The following is a 9,074-nucleotide window of genomic DNA, read 5'->3' as shown; positions in this document are numbered from 1 at the left end:
TCCATCCTACTCTGGCTTTGAAAGTCTCAAATGCCATTCCAGATGGCACTAGAGATTTCTACCACATCTAAGTCTCACCAATTGGGACTATAACTGTAGACTTTTATTTTTTCCAAGGCCTAAAATGAAGTGAAAGCCTATGAAACTTTCTGGGTTTCTCAATAATTATATCAATTTCCAGTTTGCTAGTAGTCTGACAACAATTTCCATTTTTAGAATGATAAAAAATAGACAAGTAGATATTGACCAAGATTGTTTTTGTTGGGTCAAAAATATTTATGTTGGTTAGGACTCTTCTTTCTGGACTTTATGACACTTTACATCAGCATTTTTCTTTTTTCTTTAAATAGATCTTTATTGTTCAGATTATTACAATTGTTCCTCTTTTTTCCCCCCATAGCTCCTCTCCACCCGGTTCCCACCCCACCCTCTGCCCTTATCCCTGCCCCCCCCCCCCCCCCCCGCACTCATCAGCATTTTTCATAGTGTGGTCCATTGACCACCAGTTTCAGAATCACTTGGCTTGTCTGGCAAAAAAATCAGATTAACTGTCTCTACTCTAGACTTACTGAATTAAGATCTTTGGGGAAGACACTTGGGTGAATATTTAGTTAAAAACATCCTAGAAAGAATATTTTTTTCTTCCCTAAAGTTATGTGTGTGTGTGTGTGTGTGTGTGTGTGTGTGTGTGTGTGTGTGTGATAAATCATAAATCACTTTAACATTTACAATGTCATCCGACTCTTAGCAACCTTGTTAAAGAACAGGTAACATCTCCTTTTCATAGATAAGGAAGCTGAGATCTAGAGAACTTTGGATTCTTATCCAAGGCTACAAAGACAATAAGAGGCCGAATTTAGTCCTGTCTTCAGGGTTCCTAGTTCTCTTTATATGACTTCCCACCCATTCTTCTTTCACGTGAGAGGGTGTTAGCTGCAGGTATGTAGGGCTGCAGGTGCATCTTGCTACTCTCCAATACTTTATTCTACAGGGAATAGAGATACTTCAAAGACTTTCAAGTAGTAGTAGCATTTTTAATCAAATCTGTGTTCTAGCAGACAGCCTAGAGAATGGTTTGGAGAGAGGAGAAACCTAAGCCGGAAGGTGAATTGGGAGACGTGTTCCTTCTACCATATCAGCACCATAGCCTGGGTTACTCATGCCAAAAATCTCACACTGGAAATGAAATATTTTTTTACAAAGGCACAATTGTTAAGTCCAGAAAATGGTTCTTTATGGTGCTTATTGAATTGCAACATTAATCACATGGCTCCTCTAATAAGTTGTGAACTCTGTAAAATAGAACCATGTTTCATTCATTCATTTTCCTACCCCCAGAAACTAGTTTAGTGTTAGCCGCATGGTTTTATTAAATATTTTGTTGTTTGTTTAATAAACTTGAGTGAATGATAGTAAAAAGTTGTTTTACACTGGCAATGTATATTATTGTTTACTTACATATCTCATATTTTATACTTTTCATATATACCAACATATAGCTTTAAGTATACTGGCATACCTCATTCTATTGTATTTTGCTTTATTGTGCTTCACAGATGTTGTGTTTTTTACAATTTGAAGGCAAGACCTTCCATCAGCAAAAAGATTACAACTTGCTTTATTGAGATGTTTGCTTTATTGTGGTGGTCTGGAACCAAACCCGCAATATCTCTGAGGTATGCCCATACTTACCTGATTATTACAGCCACCTTATTATAATAACCCCAGTTTTAGATGAGAAGCACAGAATGGCTAAGTAATTCATCCAATGTCAGTCACTTGTCCAAGCTCGAATCCTAGTGGAATTAGTATTTGAATTACGTAGCCAGGTTCTTGCTATGCTACATTATATACATAAATTCATAAAGTGTGTCAATTGCTGATCATTTTTTATATTATCTCATATTGGTATAAATTGGAATTTAATAGTGTACCATTTGCTATGGTAACACACACTAAAATATCAGTGGCTTGCCCCAATAAAAGTTTATTTCCTACTCCAAGTTTTATGTGGCTTAGATGACTTTCCTGTGTGGCTCTTATCCAAAAGATGACTCAGCGACCTGGGCTGCTATCATCTTGTAACTATGCCAGCTGGGACAGGTGTCCTCCAGGGTTGAATAGCCAGGGAAAGAAAAATGAAGGTGTCATATCAGCTCTTAATTGCCTACTCCATTAGGTCACATGTCACATCCACACATATTTCATTGAGCAGCACTATTCACACAGCCCAACATAACTGAAAGGAAGGCTGGGAAATGTAGAGGAGCACGTGGACTTTAGGTGAGCACTAATCGTTTATGCCACATTAAAAAAGAGGATAATAATAAATATGTAAAAATGCAACATTGGGAGCAATGCCTCTGTTTCCAGGCCCTGGCTGTAATGGCTGGGTTAGTTCACTGACCCTGGATGTCATATACCTGCTTTGAATCAGCTTCATCATGTGTACAATGGGCATAATGCGTGAAACCCAGCTCACAGGCTTGTGTGAATTAAATGAAATGGTAGAGGTAATAACCGTAACAGTGGTGGAGACACAGTAAGTGCTCAGTATATTATAGCCATTGTACTAGTTAGGCTTCTCCAGAGAAACAGGATCTGTCTATCTATCTATCTATCTATCTATCTATCTATCTATCTATCTATCATCTATCTACTTACCAATCTACCAATATATCTATGGAGAGAGGACAGAGAAAGAGGTGTTTAATATAGGGAATTGGTTCATGCAGTTATGGAGGCAGGTCAGGCCAAATCTGCAGTTGAAGTCTGAAGGCTGGAAGCTGCTGGAGAACCAGGATGATCTGATGTTCTAATTGGAAGGCCTTCAGGCAGGGGAACTCCTTTTACTCAAGGGAGGGTCAGCCTTTTGTTCTATTCAGGCCTTCAGCTTATTGGAAAAGGCCCATCCACAGTGGGAGGGCAATCTGCTTAATTCAGATTACTGGTTTAAATGTTAATATCATCCAAAAACACCCTCACAGAAATACCCAGAATAATGTTTGACCTTATATCTGAGCACCCCATAACCCAGTCAAGATGATACATAAAATGAATCATTGCAGCCATTATTATTATTATTATTAGATATAGTCTATAGTTAGAGTTTTCTTGTTCCTTATTGAAGTTTATTTTTTTCTCAGCTAACCATTTTTAAAGACTCATTAAAAGTTCCTTTTAGGTTAGCAAAAGAGACTCAACCAAGTTGGACACCTGTGAGTGAAGGCAAGATTTTGGTGCCCAGAGTGAACAGATCAAGTCGCTAGTCCTCTTATTAGACCATCATTTTGAAAATCTAACAGCCACCATGAAGGATGTGCAGACAGGTCTTTTAAAAAGATGCCACATGGAGGACGGAAAGCAAAATTGTGTCTTCGGTCTCCTGGTTTTTTTTCTTCCTCATTCATTACAATGCCTATGGTAATCATTTTGATGTTATTTTTTATTTGTACACTATAGTGTTTAATTTTAAGTAGACTTTCACAATCATATTAAAGCTAATCACTTCTATACTCCTCAATCTCACACTTATCAAACTCTTTATTGATAGCTTCCAAACAATCAGCCATGACAGGGGGAAGAAAATCTACCAAAGCTATTGGGGTTATGTAAAAAACAACAATCAGCTGACTAACTCAACTTCTCCCTTGTTTGTGGGTTGTCATCATGGAGATACAGATGAAGAGATATTCCAAAGCCAAGCTCCTTTCTGCAATATGCTGGAGATACACAGAAAGCCTGGAAAGATGCTGTGTTCTTAGTGCCTGGAAGTCTAGCAGCCGCAGGCTTTGTCAAAATGGTGGAGGAAATAAAGTCCAGACACACACAATACTTTCCAGGAAAATGCTTTCTAATTTTTGGAAAATTCAACCAGAAAACTTCCTTTGAGAGAAATCATGCCAGCTCTGTACATTCAAGCCAGTCAAACAATTGGACTGAACAACCAGTCAACTGGTAATTATTATGAATTGGTGGACACAATGTCTGGCCAGCATCACTAAGCCCAGACAAACAGTATAGATAATAAGGGAGGATTCATTCCACCACAGTCTTATTTCTGAGAGTGCCTCTCACAATATGTAGAATAATTTTTTCTATAGGTTGCTCAATCAGTGTGGGTCTATCAGGAAGGGACCCTAAAGTGCGCATCTAATAGTTTAAGAAAAGCTTATACAATAAACTAGGCCAGAAGATTCTTAGTTTTATTTGAAAATATTGGAAGATAGAATAAAAATGTCTGGTGCCATTTTGTTTAAAAAGGCATTTAAAGTGCAAATGTTTTCCTATCATACAAAAATAAATAAAACAGCTTTGACCTAACAGTTATATACATCGAAACACATTTAATGACACATTTTGAGTGCTAAGCAAAACAGATTTTTGAAGTCTTGTCAAAGTTATTGTGTCACATCCTATTGCTTTTAATTATAAGCAAGCTACTTCATTTTGTGTTTCATGATAACGACCTTGCAGAGAAATAAAGCAGAGCCAGGGGTGCTCAGGCACCTACTAGTTACTTGGTTTACACATTGACCCACACTGTGCCAGTGACGCCTCTGTGCAGGGTAGCACACACTCCAAGTGCAGGATTGTAAAAGTGTGAATTGTAAGAAAATCATACACTGTCTTTTTATTTTGTATTTGCTATAATTTATCACAAAAAGGAACTGTTACAAGTCTAAATGGAAAGGGTTATTAGCGTATGCAAATATATTAATAAATCACTTAAGTTGATTTAGTCAGATGTAGCAGGAGAGAAAATATGCCACTACAAACTACTTACACTCTTTGCTCTGTGGATAACCCTATGATATATTTCTGTATAAAATTGTATGTAGAGTCATAGATGTAGATTAGAAAATGTCTCACATGAAAGAATAGAATAAAAATGTTACAAAGCAAAAGGAAAACCCTTTCCTCTACTCACAACACTTCTGACACCAAATGTGCTGGTTTTTCACACCAAGCATTCTCCAGTTCTCTGCAGACACTAACTGAATACCCTATAATCTATTATTTAACTTCTTCTGACACTGACTGCCCAGAGTTGGTGCAGACCCCACAGGTGGAGGGCTCAGTCCCAAGTGGCTGTCCCACTTGCAAGTCCTGGGTTGTCACCTGTACTTTTGACCATCTGGCTGTAGCTTGCTCACCCTATATTGAACCACTCCTCAGTTTCAGTAATTTGCTCTTATGGCTCATAGAACTAAAGGAAACACTTAACATTTACTGGTTTGTTGTAAAGGATACAACAGAGAGTACAGATGAACAGCCAGATGAAGAGATACATAGGGTGAAGTCCAGAAGGGTCTCAGTTCAGGAGTTTTGTCTCTTGGAGTTAGAGGGTGTGCCACTCTCCTGTGGGAACAGACCTGGAAACTCTCCAAACTCCATGGTTTAGTGTTTTTATGGAGGCTTCATCGTGTACGCACAATTGATTAAGTCACCAGCCATTGGTGATCAAGTCAATTTCCAGCCCCTCTCCCCTCTGCAGAGGGCTGGAGCTGGGCCTGAAAGTTCCAACCCTGTAAGCATGTCTTAGTTTTCTGGTGACTCACCCCCATCCTGAAGCTGTCCAGGGCCTGCAGCCACCAGTCATCTCCTGACCAAACGAAAAATACTCTTGTCACTCCAGAGATTCCAAGGATCTTAGAAGCTCTTGTGTTAGGAAGCTGGGATGCAGAACAAATATAATGACTAAAGATGCTCCTTTCACCCCTATCCTTCAGGAAATTACAAAGATTTTAGGAGCTCTATGCCAGGAACTCAGGACAGAGATTGAACATGTATTTCTTATTATGTTACACAAACTGAGTTAATGTACTTAATTATAATGTAGGTGACAGGAGTGGGGTAGAAAGTACTGTGCTGGCAACATTTAACAACCAGCTTGCTGAAAAAAAGGTTATGCAAATTTATACATACATAAGTTTATTATCATTTTGTTCTGATATAAAGAAAGAAATTACAATATGAGTAACAAAATATACAACTCTTAATTACAAATTCCATATATTTAGAATTCCTTCATTAATTTCTTCCAAACATTTGTATCCTTCATCAACTATAATGAGGTATAATTATAACATGAATGTCATGTTATGACATGAATTAGTGAAGCAACAAAGATGTATTTTGGAATATTACTGATTTCTCAATGACGTGAGCTACCTTTTCATTGACTCAGTTAATAGATTTCAAATACTGGAAGAACATTTTGAGTTTTCACAATGTAACAGCTGCAGTTATGTCACAATCTTAATTTTAATCAAAACTATTAACATATTCTCTATCACTTTCCTAAGTCTCAACAATCAACAAAAAATAAATTAAGCCCTATTTTGTAACAATCTACAGATCTGCATGATATGAACACTTTCACCATGGCAGATTTCAGGCCTCCATGGAATGTGGAGTCTGGAAGAGATGTTCAGTAGCTCACGATTATAATAGACACTAGAGACCCAGTGCACATATTTGTGCACGGGTGGGGTCCCTTGCATTGGCCGGCAATCAGGGCCAATCGGGGCCATCTTGCCCAGTCCCGATTGGGGCCAGCCGGCTGGGGTGAGGTACCGCGAGAGGTTGGCCAGCTGTGGGAGGTTGGCTGTGGGAGCACACTGACCACCAAGAGGCAGCTCCTGTGTTGAGCGTCTTCCCCCGGTGGTCAGTGCACATCATAGCAACTGGTCAACCAGTTGTTTGGTCATAACGGTTGCTTAGGCTTTTATATATATAGATAAATAACCTTGAGAGCTTAAATGGTAATAAGATGTAATAAAATCATAAGAAAGTGATAATTTTATGTATTTTTACTACCTTTCTTTTTAATATTATTTATTTAATTAAAGTTTAAATAATTTAATTTTTAATAATGGTTGTATTTAACAACTGGCATGCAAAATTTCTGAAAATTCAATTGGCTTTCAGGCACTCATATAAGCCAGCTCTAGCCTACCCCTGGGGGTGTGGATATAAATTTATATATATAACTATAGATCAAACTTTCACCATCTCTGATTTGACCATAATTGCATTTTTTTTTTTTTTGAGTTTTGAATGCATTTAAATCTCCAACTGTCCTTTCTGGATGTTGTAAATGAGATTATAAACTTCATCATTATTCTAATATGTGAAGCTCCAAAGCTCTTGGCACAATCCTATAGTAAACTTATATCCTAGACACTCAGCAAATCCTTACTGGATATAATAAAAATGCATAGACATCTTAAATGAATTATACCTTAAACCTAGCCAATAACAATTTAATTATCTTAGCAGTGGTTCAATGTAAATCAGCTAGAAGCAATGCATATAGAGTAGCAATGGGGTGGGTAGGAAGGGGATAAGAGTATGGTGCTCTTATGGATGCAAGCATCAGCTTCAGTCTTATTAAGTGATAATCATAATATAAAGGTGCACTCTCAGAGACTTGGGATTCGGTGGCCCAATTGTGGCTACTGAATCCTGGTTCGTTCGTTCGTTCATTCATTCATTCATTCATTCAACAATATTTTTTTGAGCAGATACCGTGGTCTAGAATGTTCTAGGCACCAGGGATATAGCAGCAAAAACCTCAAGCCTGTGTCCTCATAGAGTTTGCATTCTATTAAGGAGAGACAATTAACAGAGAAGCAAGTGCATATATAGTATGTCAGGTAGTAACAAGTACTGTGGAGAAAGAGAAAGCAGGAAAGGGGGTTAGGATGAGCCAAGTTGGTGGTGGGAGCTTGCTATTTTGTATACTCTTAGGGTCATTTCCAGAGGCTTTAACTGGTTGTTGGTGTGTTGCTTTTTAATAGTTTTCACCAGTTTCACTGGGAAGTGGGTCAGCAGAGCTCCTCACTCTGCCATGCCAGAAGTCAATCTCCCCTAAATGCTAGATTTGAGTTGATGCCAGTTATTGTCTAAATCCATGGTCGGCAAACTGTGGCTCGCGAGCCACATGCGGCTCTTTGGCCCCTTGAGTGTGGCTCTTCCACAAAATACCATGGCCTGGGTGAGTCTATTTTGAAGAAGTGGCGTTAGAAGAAGTTTAAGTTTAAAAAATTTGGCTCTCAAAAGAAATTTCAATCGTTGTACTGTTGATATTTGGCTCTGTTGACTAATGAGTTTGCTGACCGCTGGTCTAAATCATGCCTAAAGTTAACTGTGCCCGTTGGACACCATGGGGTCTGTCTGGGTACAACTGAGATAGTACCTCCAGTTCAGATCCATGTGCTTGGCTTCACGCCAGGCTTAATGTAACTTGACATACCTGATCTCCCCACAAGTTCCATGTTGCTGTGAATGATTTCCAGTGTCATGAGCCCCATCGCTGGAACTGTCATGAAAAAGATGCCAGTAGGGAAACGAGAGGGCATGAGAGAAAATTGCCTTTTGCAATTTTGTCCAGCATCAGCCCAAGTCTTGGTCACTGAAGATCACCATGGATGCTATCTCTCTAGTGCACGCAGAATTCTTATCAGAGGGTGCACACAAGTTTTCTTGTTCTTTCCAGTGCAAAATTTTCTGTTCTTTTGATTAGTTTTTTTTTTAACCTGCTATTCAGGGACACCTGCCTAAGATCAAAACTCTCCCGAAAAGAAAAATATTAACCTCCAAGCCAGAGCGTTCTCCATGCCAGCTGCAGCCTGTAGGTCATGTGTATCCCAGAAGTGTGGTCCTCAGAATGCCTTGGGGCATAAGTCATGGGTTTCCCAGAGGTGCCACCCTCGGAATACCTTGGGACATATCTAACTGAATGGTCATTTGCTCATGTCATTGGAGGTAGCCACCATGCCTTTATTCAGCAGCCATAGAACTGAGCTGGTGTGGAGGGGCCAACTCAGCAGGTTTATTTAGAAAGGGGCAGAAATGACAGTGACTGTAAGACAGATGAGAAGCAAGTCCTCAGGACTTAGCAGAGACAGGAAAAACGAGCAGCAGACCCAGATGTGGCAGAGCCACCCTGTGTAACAGAAGCAAGCAAGGCCACAGCCAGGTGTGGGTCGGTCTGAGCATTCATGAAATGAGGCCAGAAGCCTAAGGAACTGGGGAAAAGACTGGCAGGGAGTAGGGGTGTGGATGAA

This window comes from Eptesicus fuscus, chromosome 4 (assembly GCF_027574615.1).
Source record: "Eptesicus fuscus isolate TK198812 chromosome 4, DD_ASM_mEF_20220401, whole genome shotgun sequence".
In the NCBI taxonomy this organism is placed as follows: Eukaryota; Metazoa; Chordata; class Mammalia; order Chiroptera; family Vespertilionidae; genus Eptesicus; species Eptesicus fuscus.
Note: the sequence above shows the minus strand (reverse complement) of the source record.